We start from the raw sequence: 21,793 nt of genomic DNA on the forward strand, positions 1-21,793 counted from the left end.
TTACAGCCACGCCTCTCACTTTAGCAAAGCTTATCTGAAACTGAATCTTTGCCTTCCTGGGCAGGGGGCACCTCACACATCCCCTTTAGGGAAGGCTGCAGATGATTCAAGTCTGACCTTGAGCAGAGTTGCAACCCTGACTCCAGGACCAGTAGTAGATGCCTTTTCTATTTGAGACACTGGAATTTAATAACAAAATTGTAAAATAAATGTTATAGATTAAATCAGCCGAGTTTTATCAATAAGAATTTTACTCAAAAATTTATAAAATCTAATTTTGGAACAGCCACAATCAAGGTCAGCACCAAGCCCGGGGTTGGCACTGGGTGAACTCAGAACCAGTCTCTGTCCCACTGGCTCCCACAGGTTCACAAACTGTCTTTTGGAGAGCTGAGTTTTATACAGATTTTTCAGCCTGAGGCTATGCAGCTTCAGTTTTTTCCTCCTTTTTGTGTTGTTACATATTCATGTTTCTGCTGCTGGTCTGTTGATGAGTTTTCCTAGAATGGAAGAGTAGTCTGAGTAGTTTCTCAGAAATTGGACATTGAGATGTATGGTCCTGAGGATTTCAACTAGATCAGTATCAGGCATTAATTGCTGGGTCTTTAGTAGGCTCATCTTGCTTGGGTGGACCCACCTCTTCTAGGTGTTTTCTTAATTGCTGGGTCATTCTCTTGCAAATTCCTGGGTTTCCAGCAGCTGCTTTTGCAATCTCAAGTTGCTTGTGTTTTTTACATAAAACATGCTTTTATACTTGATCTTATATGTGTACAATAAAACGTGAATTACACCAACACATATTACAATAAACAACGAAAATCCATGTTACAATCAATCTCTTTTGGGAACAGAGAAAGTAAAGTGTCTATGTAGTGAGATAGTGGGGTGAAAAAACTTGAAATTTATTTGAATGAGGTACAGGTTCTGGTGTGAGTGGCTATTGTGGAATAATGACCAACACAGGTCAGTGCTGCAATCAAACCTGGCTCCACTTGTCACCAAAATGTAAAAATGGGTTATCTAAACAGTGGACAAGAAGATTTGGATTGCTATTGACATACCATAGTAGAGATAAGGAGGAGCTCATAGTAATTAAATTATTTCACATCTTCTGTGGTAGCTCAGACTGTGTTTACTAATGTTTTCCTACGCAGACAAATCTGCCCAGTTCTAGTCACGGCTGCTGTGACAGAGGTTGAAGAAGTGCTGAAGGAATTCCCTAGAAGTCCTGACAAAGGACAGATATGGCCTGACTCATCTCAAGGAGCTTTATATCTTGAGGGAAGAGAATGCAATTGCTCCTTCAATAGAAGGAATATTCCTCAGACTGAGGGACTGAGCTGGGGTGTCCTGTGCTCTACCACATCGCAACTTTTGCTAAACAGTGCTGGCAACTACAAGTGGAAGAGTGAGCTTCATTCTGCCCAAAGATAGTTGTCCCACATCCAAGCATCTTCTTTGTTCCTGAAGGTATGGCCTCTCCAGACAACTTATTCCATGGGTTTTTTTTCCTGTCACAACTTACTTTTCTTTTTTACTTTGTGGAATTTACTTTATTTGACAGACTTTTGTCTGCATTCAAACTCCAGTATGGGCCATGGTTTTAGAAGCTAATTCTAGCAGTCTTGGCTAATGTGGTGTCAGGAGACTCTGAGATGCCTGGAACCACAGAACAGAAGAACTCTGGCAAGAGGGATACATCTGGTGCAGGTAGCTTGGTTTGCAAGATTGAGATGCAGATTGAGCCCTGAGTGGGAACTCAGACAAGAGGCTGTGAACTGCCGAGACTTTGCACAACAAAGGGCAGGAAGTCTGGTGTTGGCCAGCTAGGGCAAAGGGGAGCTGTGAAGTGACAACCCTTTGGATAACAAAGGGCAGGATGGTCAGTGCTGCCAACCAGCTGAATGGACACTGGGAGACACAGCAGGAGCTGAGGGCTGAGGAGGAAGGGTGAGACTTTAGCTCATTTGGACTGTGAGGGTATAAAACCCAGGGGTTCCTTTGCTTGGGATCCTCCTCAGAGGCAGCAGCTCAGGCTGTTTCTGTGTTACTGCGCTGTGAATAAATTGTTCTGTGGAGTGAGATGTCTGAGACTCTGCCCTGGGAATCCTCCTCTGACTGAGAGTGAGGAGAGCAGGGACCCAAGCAATGTTCCCAGTGTGTCACTGGAGCCACCTGCTGTGAAGGGGCTTCGGTCCCAGCAGTGGCAGTCTCTGGTGGTTGGAGTGTGACTGCCAGAGTATCATGAATAGTCAGACTGAGAAGTCTCCTTAAAAGGTGTTTGGAAAACTGCTGAGAAATCTGAGTTCCTATTTTTGAAAATTCACCTCTATATATCACATTTTACTTATACTCAACTAAACATAACACTACTAAATTTGTTAAGAATGAATAAATTCATCAGATGAGGATGTGCTATGTATCATCATGGTCTCTAATATTCACCTTGAATTACAATTTGACAACCAGCTCAGGCTATGCTGCTTGAGTCTTTTTCAGGTACACCCTTGGTACTATGAAAAAGTGTTGCTATTGCACCTCTTCTGTATGTGCCCACTTCTTAGGAAAAAAAGGAGTTGTGGTTACTGAATTCTCAAAAGCTTAGAACAGGCTGTAACCTGAGCATGTTTCAGATGTCTTGTCCTATTATATATTGCTCCCCGCTAGAAACACTGATATCCCATGTCAGGTTTCTGAAAATAGCCATTTCAAATAATAGTATGCTTTTTGTTATAGAAAATTAAAAACATTAGCATCTTTGCATAAGGACTTACAAAACTCCAATAGAAGAAACATTCTGGGTTTTTGGTTTTTTTTAATTTTTAGAAAGAAACCCAAAACCGTTTCAACCCACTATTACTTTTCAGTAGGAAAACAGAGCTTGAAAATTAATGAGAAAAGAGCAGCAGGTAGGTTTCCAGGCAAGGAAAATGGTTGTAATGTAATGAACCATGGTTCCATATTCACAGACGGCATTTACTCTTTGGCTCATTGCCATTTGGAGGTGAATGGGAATCTCCCATGGTGTGTGACACTCACTTCTACAGTTTCCCCTCCTGATCACTGACTGAGGAAAACTTTTGGGATATGAGAATTTTGGATGTACCATCATATGCTACCAGGTGAATTGTATGGCCACGCATTCCTTTTTCTGTACTTACCACGCTCCCTGTATGATGGAATGACCTTCCTGGTGTGATTCAGTATATTTATGTGCCTCCAGTGTGTTTTCTGCATTACCTCACAAATTGAAAATGCTGCCTTTAAATAAGGGCTACATGAAGGAAGTTTCTTGGGCAGCAGACATCTGGAAGCAGTTTTTCTCTTCAACTCTTATACATGGAAACTACCCCTCTGGGATAAAAAAAAGAAATACGATTGGTAAAGAATTAATAAAATCGGTTGAGAATTAAGTTTACATGGACTGCACTCCTCATTTCCCAGATGAAATAAATAAATGAATAAACAGATAAATAAATACATTGCACATGGATACTGTGTAAGTTTTTATTTTAAAAAAATTAATTATAATGCAATGACAAATTTACAACATGCCTCTTGATCCAGAGTCTTGAGGTGGCATATAAGAATCTGTCAGGAGTCTTCAAGAATAAATAGTCAGTACATACAAAGGAATAGGAATAAATCAACTGAAACTTGAACATATGTATAATTTATCCTGTGCATACCTAAATACCCTTTTACAGAAAATTTTGCATTAGCAAACTCCTTTGAGAACTTTTCTGTCAGTTCTATTGTGTCAGAGTTTGTTTTCTTTGATTTTTCCTTAGAACGTGAACACCTGCTCTGTGCTGCACATTTTGTTGAATGAGGTGAAATGATCCCTTGCTCTGCATATGAATTTATTTCTGCAAAAGACAAGATGGAAAATGTAGCAATACTTTCCCACAGCATGCAGAGGATTTTTTCTAACCCTAACAAACATTGTAATATGTAAAACATGACTTAACTAGCTGTTACGTCCCTTGGTTACCCAGTTCCAAGGCAACCTGACGTTCTGAAAAATTAAGTTTCTGGGATTCTTTCTATAATATACAACCTCGTTTCAGCAGATTTTTATTCTGTGGTAGCAACATGGAGGTAGTAGGGTTGTCTCTGTATGTACTGATCTTTATTAAAGAATATATATATATATTTATTATTATATAAACCATTGATTCTGTAGCCTTCTAAAAATGCTTTTCCTTTACCACTAAAAGTTTTAGAACTAGGTTTTAAGTGCTATTTACATTGTGGGCCTTGAGTATCATCAACTTTTCTGAAGACTAGGTGGTACTGAAAGAAATCCCACAAATATTAAATCCATCTTATCAAGTAAAGTATTTATGAATTTCCTTATCTCTCAAATAAATAGAGGTAACTCACTTGCCATTTTCATGCTCTGAAAATTTCATCTTTTCTGGTGCTATGATAAATAGCTGCTGTGCATTTGAGTTTCAACTACATTACTTTCTCGGCTCTCCCTGCTCAATCTTTCACTATTTCATAGCAATTTTCTCCTCCATGTCCTTTCTGGGCCAACCCCAGGTATTCAAATAATGCTTTATACCATTTTTTCATTGTGGTACTATAGATAGTTAAATGCAACTTTCTTATTGGTGAACCTGGCCTTCCATATAACATTACAACGTTTAGACCCGAGATCTTTTGTCTCCTGCAGAAACTCTTTCATTCAGTACTAAGCTGACTAAAATTTGGGTGTGGGAGCAGGGGAAGGAAAAATCTTTGTGAAGATAACCTTAAAAAGCAAGGTTCTTTTTGTATAATAGCCTCTTTCTTTCTGACTCAGAGTTGAGCTGCTGCTTGCTACTGATATTGAAGTAATAACCTGGTCAGCAAAACAATTCTCCCTCAAAAAAAATCTTGCAAACCTTAATGATCTGGATGGCTTTCCTACAGACTGCCTGTGCAGTTCATTAAAAACATTAAGGCAGTAACAAATTAACTGTACACTCCTGTGTTTTGAGCAAGACTAATGCAACCAGAATTTTATTTGCCCTGACAATGTCTCTTTCACTTTTTATCTCTTCCACATTATCTTTTTTATTAGCAGCATTGGCATTGTAATGGTTTTCATATTGTTATAAAGACATTCAGAGCTGCCTACAGTGAAAGGAGTTATTTTCTTCTACAGGAATATCAGCAACATGTGGTAAGGTTTTCTCATCCTGGGGGTATGATTTCCCAATTCTTTACTTCTCTTTGTTTGGTCTCTTCTTTTCATTGTGTTCTCTTGGAAAACACTAAAGATTTTCCTTAGGTCTAACCACATAAAATCCTTTTAAATTTCACTTTAGCATAAAAAATAGCCTGACAATACTCCTGATCTCAGTAGCTTCTTCTCTTTCCACCAGTGTCTGTTAGGATGAATTTATTTTAACCTGCCTCACCACAGCTGTAAATTTCACATACAATTATCTGTGGCTCCAAACCTAGTGTACAAAGTCCCTGCTCTGTGTTTAAGCAGGTCTTTCTTCTGTCTTCCTTTTTCGGGATCCATTTTATTCCTTAAAGACATTGGAGTTTTGTCTCTGTTACCATGTTTAATGGCCCATCTATATTCAAAAACATCTCAGAACAGCTGTTTTCTACAAGAATGGTCTTTCCATTCTTATTTCTGCTTTCCTGCATCTAAAGCACTGATAAAAAGACATAGAAGCTAAAAACGTCCTACTTGTCCAATGACTACTCCACCCCTTAGCTTGAAATTAAATCCTTCCACAGAGGGAAGAATATAGGCCTCTGTGGAAACTATGGAGGATTGTCTTAAATTGATCATAACAGTGAGTTAGGTAGGAGTCCAGATTTCATTTTTAACAGCAGAAACACATTCTTTTTCTCGTTTTGCAACCTCTACTCTGAATATGTGTACACTGGGAAACCTTCAGCAGAGTGAGCCGAGCAAACTGTTAGAGCTTGGATGGCCACAGTTGTTTCGCAATGCCAAGAGGAGTCCTGCTCCTTTCTCCTGCACAAGTATTTGTGTAGCCATGCAGTGAAGTCAATCATGGAAATATGTGACTGAAAGAAATGAGTAAAAATGTTATTTTTGATCTGCACAAGCTCCTTATTTAGCTAACCTTAAAGTCACACAGACAGCTGTGCTGGAATGAGGGAGTGGGTGCAAGTCGTGGGTAACTGTGAGTGGGACTGATTCTTCTGACAGGACTGGCTTACATCAGCTTAAACTATTAACTGAGCAGCAACTGAAGTGAATGGACTGATTCAGCCCTTTTTGGAAGAGTCTTCATCTGAATTACAGATAAGTTTTTGATATAAAATAATTCTGTGAATTGAGCGGGAATATTAAATAAATATTATATTAAATTAAATATTAAATTGTAAAATGAGTTGATAAAGCACATATTCCTTTTGCAAACAGTTTTTGAGTCAGGGCTGAAGAGACTTCCTGTTAAAGGCTTTGTTATGTTTTATAACTGTTGTTCAAATGAGTTGTTTCAGCTCTTGAGAATAGATGGTCTGAATTTCCACTGAGAGATTTCTGCTGTTTATGGAAGCAGTTTAAAATTTATTTATTTTAAATTTGTCCTCTCCTGATTACCTTGGTCCTAATAATGTGCTGCCAGATACATTCAATGTTTCACCACTCCAATGAAATACTGTATTTCCCAGCACTTATTCTCTTAATCATTTATTCACTTATTACAATAATAGCTGGAATCAAATATCAGCATTAGAACCAACCAAGCTTTTGTACAGAAAATTTTGTCCAACAAATATGCAAACTTTAAAGCCAGTTCTTTTTTCCTTCATTATTTTGAGTTCAGTTGTTTAACCTCTTTTCTAGAGTTCTTACATGTTTCTTCTCTATTCTTCTTTTAACCAACGACAGCCAAGTAAAAGACGGGCCTCCATACTTTTGCCTGAATGACTCCACCAATCCATGCCAACTAAGAATGCATACAGAGTTTGTAAGAAGAAGCAAGAAAAAAATGATCTTTCACTAGCTGCAGAGTCACAATAAATATCCAACAATTTAACAGTATTTGTACATGAATCACGGTCAGATTCAGCTTAGCTCTTCTTAGCTGTATTAAGTCCGTAAGATTTATAAGAATAAGTAGTAGAGGACCTGCTTACGTGGACAAGCTCAAGGCTCATTCCACTACTAGAAGAGAATATCCAATTAGAAATTTAATCTAGTTTTACTTAAATTCTTTGACTGCTTATGGTTAGTTGATTCTTTAGTCGATTCAGGTCTGTTCCTGACCTTTTCAGCCTGGAGGTGTATCTTAGTGAATGTAGCACGTTACATACATTTTCTAAGATGCCACTTTCTATAATTGCTTGATGATTAATCCCTCAGCACATATCTAAGACTCCAAACTGCCTCCGAGTGGTCAGGAAAAAAAAATTAATTGTAAAAACTGCAAACAAATCCTTGTAATAGTCTTATCATAAATAAACAGCTATTTCAGAATAGCGAATTGAGTAACTTTCAGGATAAATATGGACTTCAGCAAAGTATGTAAACAGCTCTGATGCAGAGATTTCAATAAATATTAAAATTCATATTTTTAGAACTTGGTCTATATTTAAAGCGAATACAATATCAATAATCATATACTTGTGATATGATACCATTTACAGATTCTGTCTGTATTGTTCATTAACTTAACCTCAGCAAGTACAATGGTATCATTTCCATGGCTCTATACCCTTCTTGTGGGCTTTTTTGTACACATACATTGCTGTACAATTTCTAACCACTTTTCCCATATCCTAACTTGCTAGTTTGGCGGTTTCTTAACTCACATTTGCAATTTTTCCATTAATTTGAGAACAATTTCGTTCAAGCAACATTGTTAGGCCATTAGCTACACACGCATCAATGCTGGAGTTCAATTTTCAGACCACATTTACAAAAACAACCCTTACTTGTGCAGCTTCAGACTTGCATTGGATCTGTTCTGGGAACCCCCTGGCAATGATCTGAAATGTGGTTATGTCTCTTCCTTGGGATATCAAAAGACATTCAGTGCAGCAATAGAAGAAAGAGGCTTTCGATTTCCCTCAGAAGTTCAACTCTTCAGGTACAAACATTCACTGATGACCATACACCACACAAGAAAAACTTAGCCAAATTAATGTGGACTGGGATACTTAGGACCAGATATTCAGATAGGAAATGCCTACACTTTACAGCGTTTCTTGCTGCCTGCTAAACAGAAAAGTAAGTGGAATACAATGTAGAGAAAGACATCAACTCAAATGGGAATCTGCTTCCAAGATATTTCATCAGAAAAGTGACATTTCTCAGACATGGACTATGTTTCCATCTGCTAAATCATGGGCAGAACTATTAAACTAAATAGATACTAGGCTGTTTATTAATTTTTGCAATCTTTTATTTTTAAAACATGAACTGCACAGGATCCTCAGAAAGAAAAAAAATCCGAAACAAAGCCTGGCTCAAAGCCAAGAATGACAAGAAAAAAAGAGAGCAAAATCTATAAACTAAGGGTAAACTTTTTCCAAACGAGGTTGTACAGCTGTGGGTATAACTGCACATTCTACTTGAATCCTTTTCATATGTGTTTTGAACACAGTTCTTACTGTAAAACAATTTTCTTTTTTTCTTGAACACTGCATACCAACATGATACACAGCCTCTATTATCTAAATACTCCAGGGAACTGTTAGAACAATTTACTGGCTGCTTGTTCTGAGTAACAGTTTTAATTGTTTTCAAATATTACACTTGGGTTTTTATTCAACTTCTTAGCTATGTTTTGTGGACATGGAGGAATGGAACAGTTGCATAAATACTAAGCACATTTTTTTTCACCATAGCTTTACTTGAGGCCTAATTTATTATTATGAAACTCCCACACTAGGAACTGAACCAAAAACAAGTTCATTTTGTAGAAAGATAAGAACCTCCTTTTTCTTCTATCGCTTTATTTGTCGCATATATTCAAAATATTTGAATTGGTCCATGTGAAGTGAGGCTCCGTATCATTACTAAGACACCTTTCTTTTATCACAGTAAAGGCAGACACAGCCTTCTGCATTTATAATGAGGAAAGGCACTTCAAGATGAGACTTGGGTGGTTCCCCTTCTCACAAGATCAGCAAATGAAAAAATGGTTCTGGGTCTTTTTTTCAGACAGAAGCAGAACTTGGGCTAGAGGAGAGGATTGGCAGTGCCATCATAGCTGCTGTCTTTCACCACTCCCTGATAGGTCTCAGATGCTACACCACCCACCTATAGATTTCTGCAAACCCTTCTTCAGCCTTTTGGGTTTTGGCATGAGAGGCATCTGGTGAAAGAAAAAAGCTTCCTGAGAGTCAAGTGCATTCTGAAGGAGCATCCTCTCTTTGACAGTGGGTTTACACACAGGAACTTAAACTGAGACAGTACCATTCCCATCACCAAGACGTCATGCTGATCCATGAGTAAGTCTCCTTCTGAGTTTCTTCAGATGTGACTGATTTACTGTGATTCAACAGAAAACAAAGACAAAATACACTGGCTGACACCTTAGATGGCAAGGAGAGTCGCAATTACAAACTCATATTCCGGCATAAACGAAGAGAGTCTTTAGGTTAACTGCCCTGTCCTGAATTATAAAAACAGTGTATAGGACAAACAACCACATGCCTACCGTCTTGAATTCCTCCCAGCCTCCCTCATTCAGTCTTTCAACAGTGGGAAGTGACAACCCTACCCTAGGAGACAGCAGGGGAGGAGTAAAGACCTGGTTGTGTTTGGCCTGACAAGTGCCAGTACTTTGTGGTGACAGGAGACAGGATTGTTCCCATCCTGTAAACACAGCTATCTCGTGATGGTGAGCTATCTGCTTCTGAAGATGAGGAAGGACTCTTTCTTGGCAAGCCTGAATGTACCTGGGTGGTTGAGTGGGGCTGGACAGAAAAGGAGCTATCCGTACATTTATTGTCCCGTTATAGTATGCAACCTGGAACACTGTGCAACACTGGTAGGGAAAGAAGAGGACTGCAATCTTCTCAGCTCCCGGTAAATCCACTGTGAGTCCTAGTAATCACACTAAAGTAAACTAATCACCCTAAGGTAAAATTTTCTGTCTCTCAAAGGCACATGAGGAAAGACTGTTCCCCTGCAAAACCAGAACTGAATTATCCATTATTTTGTGTTTCTTTGCACAGGGCATGGTCAACATTACAATTCTGCCACTTGACTGTGTAGGTTGATTTTGTGAAGTTCTGTCTCTGGGTATTTTTGAGGCTTTTTCTTTGGGTTTGTTGCAGTGCAGGGCACACTCTGAATGTGCTTCAGCTTACCAGATAGGTATCTAGAACTTGTGAGGATAGGGTGGAAGATGACTGGGTAGTGAGTTATAAATAATTCTCCATGTTAATTGCTCTATCTGACTGCTTCGTCTAAAGCTTCACAACCAGTTTCCCTGCAGGAGGAGGTTCTCCATGCTGAGGAGAGGCCAGAAAAAGAGCAGCAGTGTATTCAGCAGCATGTTCAGCAACTGCTTTCTATTATGCAAGAGTTTAAGGGAGTGTGAACTGTCTGCTGAAATTCTCCTCATGTGATCAGGATCAGAAACAATCCAGAGCCAAATGAACAACCCAGCTCTGATGTGCTAGTACAGAGACCCAGCTAGAAGACCGTGGTGGAAGTCTAGGTTCAAATATGGTGAATAGGAATTTAATCTCAGCAGGTTGCTCAGATGGCTGCTTTTCCACTATGGAACAATATTTTAATTAAATTTCCACATCATCATATTTAGCACATTTTTCCTTTTTACTCAATATTTGTCGTCATATCCTCGAAAATTAATCTCTTTGCCCTCTTTGAGATTTAAAAAACAGAGGGGAAAAATGCTTATCTGCCCTGTGAAATCTGTGACTGTTGGTTGTTACTTGTATGTTAGTTCCATGATTTTGTGTTGCAGGGTTAGGATAGGAAAGGATCTCATATACAACAGAACAGGTGGGTATTTGAGCTGAATCATCATAAAATTAAAATTCATAGTAATTGTCTGCAATGGAGAGATTTTGGAAAGGCAAAGGATATAATTATAGCTTCACATAGAAGGGTCCAGATATAAATTATGTTGCAGTATTTTGGTAACAGGTGAATAATTTCTGTTTCTTTTGTGGAGAAGAAGTGGTATTCTGTTGCAGGGCCTCTTAGGTTTTTGACACTCAGATTCATAAGGACAGGCATTTCAGTCACCTGTTCCTCTGCATTAAGCTATGTCTCCCTTTTGGATATAAATAGGTTGCTTTATACCATCAGCTGTCAAACCAACTCACTACTGTTTTAAATCTGGCCTTGAAAAGAAATGGTGTCTGGTATACCCCTATTAATTAAAAATATATTTTAGTAGAGAGTTTCCAATGTTTGTAATGGAGAAGCTATTTATTACATTATGTGTTTGTTATCTGTCATGAAGGGGGAAGTCCTGTTTATGAATTAAACATTTTAATTGTTCAAGTTTTTAATATGTGTATTTTATGCTAGTATTTATTTGCACACTAACGTAACACAATGCAATACAATACAATATATAATTTCATACTTAACCATGGTAGTTATGCAAAAATAGAATAAAAATCTTCTGTGTTGGGCATAGTAAAGAATTAAAGTATACCTAATAGTCTGAGGATCACAAGGACTTAAGAGGACTATATCTGTATTCCCTCTTCTCTGAAGGCATAATTGCAATGTAACAGCTCCCCTTTGAGAATTAAAAGCTTTTTTCTGATACCCCCACCATCTGGTCAGCAGGAATAATGAGCAAAAACAATAAACAATATCCTTAAATAAGACAGATAAAGTGCTTACAAAGTCTTAAAGTAAAAGCCACCATTTTCAAGGAAAATGTTCACAAAGTTCTTTATACTTTGGGGTTTGTTGCAACCAAAACAACAATTTTCCCTAAGCCAGGATAAAACTCCATTTCACTTTGTTGCAAGCAGGAAGGAGATCCTGAACTTTTTAAGCAATGGATGTCAGCACAAGATAGCAAGGATTTTCCTGGGCAATGATAGAGTAAACTGGGAACAGGAAGAGCTAACCTCCAAGAGTGTCTTTTTCTGCTGGCTGGCTGCCTTTGGAATTCAGATTTTATCTGTCCTCAGACTGTGCTGTGTTCAACAAGGCAGAAACAAAACACAGAAGAGGACTACAGTTCAAAGAAATCATATAATAGATATTTAAATTAAGATTGTAAATGTTACCTTGCTGCAGGGAAAGTAAATTATTTAGTTCCCTTTAGGAAAAGGGTTATACCTTACTCTGAGATGGTAAAAAGAGTTCAAGTGTCTTGTCAGCAACTGATTACAAAACAGTAAAATATAATCCTAGCAGCATGGTAACTAATTAGCTATTTAAAGAACTGCTTACAATCTTAAACAAATTGCTCTATAAAAGCAGTGTAAGTTGTGAGATAATAGTATAGAAAACCTTATTACAGGTTTGTTTTTTTTTCCAACAAACATGGGTTTTTAATAAAATATTGCTCTTTGTCTGCATAAAACTATACTCATTTTTGGACTGAGCAGGCCAGAAGGCTGCCCTCCCAAGTATGAGTCAGACCATAGTAATTTTAAAAGTTATCACAGGCTCAAATAGGAAAAGTTTCAGATGACTGTTATTTTCAGACACTTGTTTATGCAATATATAAAGGTAATTTTAAATTTAAATTACCCTTTGTAAGGTGGTGTGTTTTTAATTATTATTGTTGTTATTCCCTTGGACAAAGTATAATGGTAGATGAATACTGGAGGCTAGATGGTGTGTAGAGCTCCTCCCAAATCTGGACTGGTGACCACTAAGTTTTGCTTCAGGTCTGTAGGGTCACATTGATAATTTCTTATTCCTTGTTGTGTGGGTTTGGTCAGCCTGATGATTCAGAAATTAACAAACACACACTCTTGCTTCAGCTCTTTTCTCACTGTTTTTTGTAGGCTTTCTGATTCCAGGGCAGGCATACAAGAGGACTTAAGGCATCTGATCATGGGTATGAAAAAGTGGGTTGTTATATCAGAAAAATTAATTAGGAATTGGAGGGGAGAGGGGGAGGTTTGGTATTTTGAATCTTGTAGCTAAGAGTACTCTTAGTACCTACAATGTGAATTATCAGTATGTCTCAATAGTTGGACCTAACCTCAATTAACTATACTAAGGCAGGTACAATAGCATATTTTTACTAAAATTGTGTGTTGCAATAGCTACTTTCATAGTAGTGCAAGCTTTTAAAAATTAATTTGCAGCTACAAATTATTTTCTTCTGAGCAAATGAGTACACTCATAGCTAGGCTACTTCTGTTATCTATAGAAAACTTGTACTTCTAACATGCCTAACCTTCATTGTAGTTTGCTTTTAATTGTGCTGGAAGTGCTGTGGTTCCACAGGTGTTAGTGAGAATGACAGAATTAGGCAATGTGAGACAATGTAAGAGGCTGACCTTGACTGCCAGCCTCCCACCCAGCTGTCTCCCACTCCCCCTACTCAACAGGACAGGTGAACAACGTATCAAGAAAAAGACCATGGGTTGACATAACCTCAGGGAGATCAGTCACCAATTACCAGCATGGCCAAAACTTAACCAACTTGTGGAAAATTAATTTAATGTATTGCTAATTAGGAGTAGGGTAACAAGGAATAAAAACAAGACTACAACCATGTTCCCCTCACCTTCCTCTTCTTTGGGGGCTCATCTCCATTCCTTCATTCCTGGCTCCTTTACTCCTATACACACACACACACAAAAAAAAAAATTAAAAAAATAGCCATGTAGAGAATAAAAGAAGCTGTGGTCTGCTCATGACAATTTATCTCTGCCACTTCCTTCTCATCATGCTACTTTCTTGCTACAAGGAGTGGTCCCTTCCAAGGAGTACAGTCCTTCACAAACTTCTCCAAGGTGGGTCCAAGACTGATGAAAGGGATATTCCATACCATAGAACACCATGCCCAGTATATGGGGGGTATTGGCTGGAGGTGCTGATTGCTTCTGGGGGACAGTCTGGGCATAATTAAATTTTATTTTGTTTCAATTATTAAAGTGTTTTAATCTGAACTCATGAATTTTAGTGTGCTCCTCGTTTTCCCCTCCATGCAACAGAGAGTGGTGTAGGGGAGAGGGAAGTGAAGAAGCACCTGCAGAACCATAACAGGTGTCCTCCAAGGTCTGCAGCATGAATGTCTGCTCCAGCACGCTCCTCAGGGAGCTGCAGTGGGAGAACCTGCACCACCATCACAGTCCTGTTCTTTAGGTATCGGCAGAGTCTCACATTTTTCTCCATCTTCTCTCTCTGAGCTGCTGAGTATCATTTTTAACTCTACAATAAGCATGTCATCACAGAAGTGCCAAACACCAGTGTTGCTGACTATATCAGCTTTGGGCAGCTATAGGTCTGTTTTGGAGCCAGCTGGTGCTTGTTCTGTCCCAACACCTTGGCAGGTCCTGCTCTTTTCTCACAAAGACCACTCCTGAAGCCTCCCTGCTGCCAGCACCTTGCCATGAAAACCCAATATAGATCAACTCTTCTGGCTTCAGGCACTGACACCACCAGGGGCCACCAAAGTTACTCCAGAAAAGTTCTAGAAAACTATCAGAATAACTAAGGACCCTACATAAAAAGTAATAGCATGTTTCTTAATTTCTCTAGTAATGATGAGAATAACCCTTGCAATAGCATTCATCAGAGGGATATTCATGACTTATTAAGGGAAAAATAATAAAAATCAATGTAACTGCATAGCAAATGAGTTCATCTGATATTTAAAATCAATATCTTTTACCCAAACAGTTGCATATAGTCTACCCAGCTATATGATACTCTTTCAGCCTTTAGCTTTCTTTTAAATTTTCCCTTCCTTCCTGCCTGCCTGCCTTCCTTCCTGCCTTCCTTCCTGCCTCCCTTCCTTCCTGCCTGCCTGCCTCCCTTCCTGCCTTCCTATAAATCAGGCTAGTTTTAGTCTTCATAATAAAACTATGCTATACCAACACTGATTAAAAATACACTTTGCCAATGGCTAGCTTTTATTTGCTCTCCATCAATACCACTGCATTTTCAAAATTAGTTCTTAATAATCTTGTCTGAAAGCAGCTGTAAATGGAGAGTTGATGCCATGCTGTAGCACTGATGACCATAGTTCTCCACTGTGTTAGTAATCAAGGTTCAGCTGCTCAGGCTTGAAAGCCCTTTGATGAGGAGGAGAGAAGCTGAAATCAAAAGGCAACAACGTGCTTCATTTTAATTTTAACACCTTTGGTGGTGTTGTGCTCCTTGATCCTTCCAGCACAATAATAAAAAGTTGAGGAGTCTCATCTTCACCCAGGATTGTTTATCTGATTTTGGAAGATAGGTCTGTCTCATCAGGCATGTTTCCTCTTTATTCTACAGAATTTTTCTCTATTTCCTGTGCTTGGTGTCCAGATGTTCATCTCCCAGATTTTCTACCTGAACTACTCTTCAGGTACACCTTGGCTCTGCAACTCTATTGCAAGTCTCTTTGTAGCTTAGTATTGTTTATGTTCTAATTCATGGCATTACAAGACACTTACAGGTTGGTACCAGTTATGTCATTAGCAGTATTACAGTGCTAGAAAATGCCTACATATTGCTATAATTTACCCTATTTGGATGTGTTTATGGCTAGGTTCAAGGCATGCAAATACTAATTATATTCTTTTTCATGTAATTCTACTTTATGGGAAGCAACAGCCTTCTGCTTTTGCAAAAATTTATTTCCTATTAAAGATTTGGCTTTCTTGCACTCAAAAATCAGCAAAGGCCAAAGAACTGTTTGCTGATTTCCATATGAAGTTAACTCCCAAGGATTATGAATCCTTTAATATAAAATTTACTTGAGAAATGTTCTCAGGCACTTACACTCTAACTTATAATTTGGGACCTTTAACATCAAGGTGATCTTCATCTTGATCATCAAGAGCATAATTTTGCTCTGTTGAAGCTCCTGCTTATGCCTCAAGGCTATCCCAAGCTGTAGCATTCAATTTCCATTTATTTTAAAATACAAGTTGTATTCAGTTGGGTTCCCACTATGCATGTTTATTTTAACAGCACCTTGACTCCTCTCTGTGATTACTAAGACATATAAATCCAAAGTATTTTACTGAAAGTAGTTTCATACCATCTATCAGTAACATGATATTCCTTCAGCCTTCAGATTTCCTTTAAATTTCCTTTATACTATTAGGATGTATAGGAGAACAACTAGATTCAGAGGTTCCATCACTAGAATTGGCTTCCAAACATGAAAATCTGTCTTGTTTATCTATTTGTCTGTATAGCCAGCATCTTATCTTCAAACTCAAAGCTCTTGGTAACTGCTTTGTTGCACATTTCATAGTAGGCAGAGCATGTAATTTTGTATGTCTTGTTTATCACCTGCATGTGATATGTGGCCTTCTGTATTTTTTACTGAGACCAAAGCATTAAACATCATCACAGAATCACAAAACACACTCAGTTGGAAGGGTTACACCAGGATCATCAAGTCCAGCTCCTGGCCCTGCACAGGACAACCCCAAGAGTCACACTGTCACCGAAATAGTGAGAAGAACATAAACTCTCCAACATCTCTTCAGTGTTAGAGAATTTAGGCATTACTTTATTCTGGTCAGGATGTTAATCTGGCCAAGATACGCAATAGAAATTATTTCATCCACACATGCCCAGCTTGTGCAGAAAATCATTGCATTACACAGGGTTTTTTTACCTGATTTTTCACAAATTTATACATACAAAACCCAAAGAAATTCTCATTCATTGTTCCAAACTACACAATTCTTAGTATTCAATCTTCTATTGTTTATTGATCCTTTCTTCTTCCATGCTAATTTGGAACCATTCTTTGGTTCTCTTACCTGTCTTCTCCCAGACCAGGTGACTGCTCCAGGGAATAATGTTCGACAATGTTCACTTCTCTCCTGTGTATCTTCTGGCTACTCCCAATGTGTAGACAATTTCAAACTTGTCAGACCTCGCCCAGGCTGGGTGAATGGAGTCTTTTGAAGAGAAACTTCAATTCCCCTCCTCCCAGTCAAAGGCAACCAAAGCCCTGACTAAAGTTACATGAAAAAAAAGATATATCATTTGTAACAACATCGTGTGCCTGACAGCATTGCCCAAACACTTGAACTTTTTCAGGCTGGTGCTGTGACCGCTTTCCTGCAGAGGCCTTTATGGTTGGCATCCATCTAACATCATAAACTGTGGGATAACTAACTAGACAAGTCCACAATACACCAGGTGAACAAATGGCTGACAGGCCATGCGATAAATGGAGATGATTCGTGCTAGCTAAACTGTAACTATTTACAAAGTTATTATTATAAAACAATAAAGGGAATTAGTGTTACAAGGCAGATAGACCCCTTTACAGATGTTACATGTAAAAGATAGTATACGGGATGTAGTTTTAAGGTAAGTAATATCTCAAGACAGAATCGACCTTGAGATGGACAAAGTTGGAATGACTTTAGGCATAGGGACTGAAATTATGAAATGTAAGACTAATTAGTGGAACTCAATGCTTACTTACATAACACAACACTGAGCACACACATGCAGCCTGTAAGGCTATCCAGAGGACAACGAGGGTGAGCCTTCACCCAAAGACCACCAAAAGGAGACTGAAGACCCCCTAGCAACAAGTGAGGCATGTGCCATGAAGAATACTGACATAAAATTTAAGAATTGAAAGTGGGAGGAAACTTACAGGAAACATTAATGAATATGTATAAATATGTAGCATATAAGTTTAGTTTGAATTACTTTGTTTTGTAGGTGAGGTAGAGTGAGAGGCCCTCTCCTTACCCAGTTGGTTTTGCTTATGCTTTAATCAAACTTAATTAAATTATATATATTCACTAAATTGCACTCTTTTACTAAATTGTATTCCTTTTATACCAAATTGCTAATCAAATCACTAAATTGTATTATTTCTTTTTTTTGTTATTAAATTGCTGTTAACTCAATGGACCTAGTTGTCTAATTTCATTATAACAGGCCAGATTCACCAAGTTTTAGTAAATGGGGTTACAACAGGCTGGTGCTCAGGCACCAGCAGGATTCTACAGGGCTCAATAATAAGGTCAGTGTTTTTCAGTGTTTTTATAGTCTGGATGCAGAAGGCAAATGTACATATCTAAGTTTGCCAGTGATACTAAAATAGGAGGAGCCATGGACTCCCTCCAGGGCTGAGAGGTTGTACAGAGAGACCTGGAGAGTTGGGCAATCACCAACTATTTGAAATTTAACAGGAGCTAGTGCCAGATTCTCCCCCTGGGACTAGGTAATCCTGTTTATACATACAAATTAGGGGACTGGACTCTGGAGGGCAGCCCTGCAGAAAGAGATGGGAGTGGGAGATGTTGGGATGATGGCAAATCCAATCTGAGCCAGCAGTACCCTGGCAGCCAGGAGGGCCAACCCTGTGCTGGGGGGCATCAGGCACAGCATCACAGCTGGGCAAGGGAGGGGATTGTCCTGCTCTGCTCTGACCTGGGGCAGCTTCACCTCCAGTGCTGGGGGCAGTTCTGGGTGCCACAATGTGAGAAGGACATCAAGCTACTAAGGAGCACAGAGGAGAATTACCAAAGTGGTGGTGCGAGGTCTCAAGGGCAAGATTTACTAGGAGCAGCTGAGGTCACTTGGTTTGATTAGCCTGGAGAAGAGAAGGCTGAGGGGTGGTCACATTGCCATCTACAGCTTCCTCGAGGTGGGCAGTGCAGGGGCTGTGCTGATCTCCCCTCTCTGGTGAGCAGCAGTAGAACCTCAAGAAATGGAAGCTGCATTTATGATCTAGTCTTGGATCGTCCTGTGGAGAGCAGGAATTTAATGAGCTTTATGGGTCCATTCTAAATAGAGATATTCCCTATGATTCTACGGTCCTATAAGCTTCTCACAGGTTTTCAAATTTAAATCCTGGAAGACTAACACTTCTTTACAAACTGTCAGTTTTGAAAAAAAGGATGTGTCTGGGCTCTTTCCAATTTAAGCCCCCTTAAATCTTGCCTCATGTTTATCACTGTTGCAAACAGTACTGTTTCAGAAAAGACACCAGACTGATAAACCACACATTTAGAAACACAGACACAATAGAAACATTTAAACATGTTTCTATGTTTCTGCCTACACGCCAAGAGCTTCTTAAAAAAAGTCTGAGAAAGCTGCTTCATGTGATGACACAAAAAATGCAAGTGACAAATTTTTTGAACTGAGAGGTGAGAGTAGCATTAATTTTATCAAGTAATCTCCTGCTTCTCAGCCAAAGATCCATTGTTTCTCTAAGACCTCCAATACTAAGAAACACATTTGAACATAATTGAGTAATTATAATTTCACAGCATTCAAATACCATGCATCAGCTCATTTCTCTTGTCAATCTTGTCCCCACATCAAGTCTGAAGGTTAGAGCAAGAGCTAGCTGATTCCTTTTTCCAGAAGAATATCTCTCGAAGAAATGAGGGGTTTTCAGCTGAATTATTTTTTCATAGCCAAAAAAGAGATCACCTGAGGTGATTTTTTTTTTATGATTATCTATGGTAACCATACTTACTAATTAGTCTGTATACTTTTTTACAAGCCCATCTGTCTATCTTATTACCACAAATTTCGGACCCACTGGCTCATTCAAATTGTGAAAAACAATGTTCACTTTCCTGGTAAATTTTAAAGGACTTAATAAAAAAGACAATAGGAGACAAAGACAATAAAGCAAAGGTTTAAAAGGGCCAGGTGCTTGACATTCAGCCAAGAGCACACCTGCTGTTTTGGAAACAGCCTCTATATACCATTTCCATTGCATCAGCCTGTTGCATATTCATAAACAATTATGCATATCCAAACTTTTCCAAGAACTGTTTTGCATGGCCACTCCTTGAGTCCCCCTGTTTTAGAGCAGAGGGTGTGTCTATCTTCATTACCACCTTCAGCTTGGGCCTTGGTCCATTCTCTCCACAGATGCTAGGTGTTGATAACTGGCATGTCATCAGTGGGGTCATCATATTTTCACTGGATGTTGTCTCAGCCAAGCAGACAGTTCAAGCATACTGTGTGAGCTATTTCTGTTATGTCTAATTTTGGCTAACAGTAGAAATAAAAACTATATCTATACAACAAAGCGATTTTAATATTATACATGTAACATTCATCTTAATATTTGTAAAAGCCAATATTATATTATGTATCTATAACAAAATTAAGTTTTTATTAAAATTTTAAAACTAATTTTCAAAAAAAAATTGTGAAAGCAATGATTGAAAACAGCAGAAGCAGCAGAAAAAGTTTATTAATCCTTCACCCAGATAAGACTCTGCCATAATAAAGAATCTCAATGACCCAGCTTTCCTTCTGTTAGGACAATGACAGACACTTGAGTCAGAGCTCCTGATTAACTGCAGTTTCAAATAAAATCCACACTTCCATTCATCAGATACAACTCTTCTAAGATACTATTCTTCTAAGCAGAAAAAAAAAAAAAAGCAGCTACTTTTTTTTGTGTTTTGGGGTTTTTTTGGGGGGGGGGTTGGGTTGTTTTTGTTTTTTTTTTATTTTAAACTATTTTCATTTTTGAAAGAAAAAAAGGCTAAACCATTCCCTCTTTTAAAAAAAAAGTAAAGAGAAAAATTGTTGAAGCATAGGATGTAAAAGACTATGGGGTTTGTTTCTAGTTTTCATAAAAAACTATATTTTTATAAAAAGTATTGTATTTTTGAAGTAGATAGGGAGGTTTTTTCCTGCATTCAGAACTGTATTTGGAAATCTTATTTCTGTATTTCTTATGAACACTGAGACATATAATAAGATTATGATTCTGCCAGTTAACAAGGGGCCTTAACACAGTCAACATAAAGACTAAAGTTCTCACAGGATTAATTAAACTGATTTGAGGGAGCAGAAAATTTGGTTTTGTTTAACTTAGATCACTAAAATGATGCTAATAATTTAAATGAGGTTTCTTTCATTGACTATAGTGGTACAGGACTTGGTACTAGTTGAAGACGTTAGATTGGTTTAATTTTGTATATTTAAATGTGAAATTTTGTCATGTATAATTTTGAAATTCTCTTTAATCCTTCAACTGTATGACAAACTGCTATAATACTTATATATTACTTATGTATCAGTAGTTGTCAGCTGTATTTAGCTCTTTTTTACTTCTGTCCACACTGATTCTTACAGTCACATTTAATCTATGAATTAGAAGATAAAGAGAAGGAATGTATGTGCATTTGCACAGGAGCATACACTGCTATCACTTTTCAGGTAACAGTCATGATCTCCCTTTGTTTCACAAAGGGAAAAGCCTGAGACCCTTCCCTGGACTGGAGTGTGACTAATCAGGGAAGAATTCTCAGGAATTAAGTGGGATTATGTTGGCCTGTCATCTCTCCCCATCCCCCTGCAGAAAATGATCATGAAACAAAACATCGTCTCCAGAAGTCTTCAACCTTCCTTTTCTCAGACATCTTAAAATCCTCCAGATGACCCTACTTGATGGCTCTTTCTTAAGATATGTCTGTTTGGGACATATCCCATAACAGGGAGTTAGTACAAAGTGGAGCTATGTAGTTTGAGAACCCCAAACTGATATTTTGGGGTTCATTGTAATAACTTCACTGGAATCTTGTTTCCGTCAAAAACCCAGTTTTCCAGAATCTGATTTGTTGTAGTGCATCTAAAAATCTTGGTACCTCCCAAGGGTAAAACTCACCTCTGGTTTGTGTAATGTTAGTTCCTACCTGAAAACCTTCTCTCCCTTCCCCCTTCCCA

The 21,793-nt window shown here is 38.3% G+C and overlaps 1 long non-coding RNA gene across 1 annotated transcript; it reads right to left on the reverse strand.

Annotated features, from left to right (window-relative positions):
- Positions 1-3,493: 3,493 nt before the first annotated feature.
- LOC117243725 lies at positions 3,494-13,735 on the reverse strand. The gene is made up of 2 exons (XR_004495567.1): positions 13,680-13,735; positions 3,494-9,481 (listed from the first exon to the last, which is right to left on the reverse strand). It is a non-coding gene; the product is annotated as an uncharacterized LOC117243725 (long non-coding RNA).
- Between the last annotated feature and the right edge of the window lie 8,058 nt (positions 13,736-21,793).

Source organism: Parus major, chromosome Z, assembly GCF_001522545.3.
Source record: "Parus major isolate Abel chromosome Z, Parus_major1.1, whole genome shotgun sequence".
Taxonomy (NCBI): Eukaryota; Metazoa; Chordata; class Aves; order Passeriformes; family Paridae; genus Parus; species Parus major.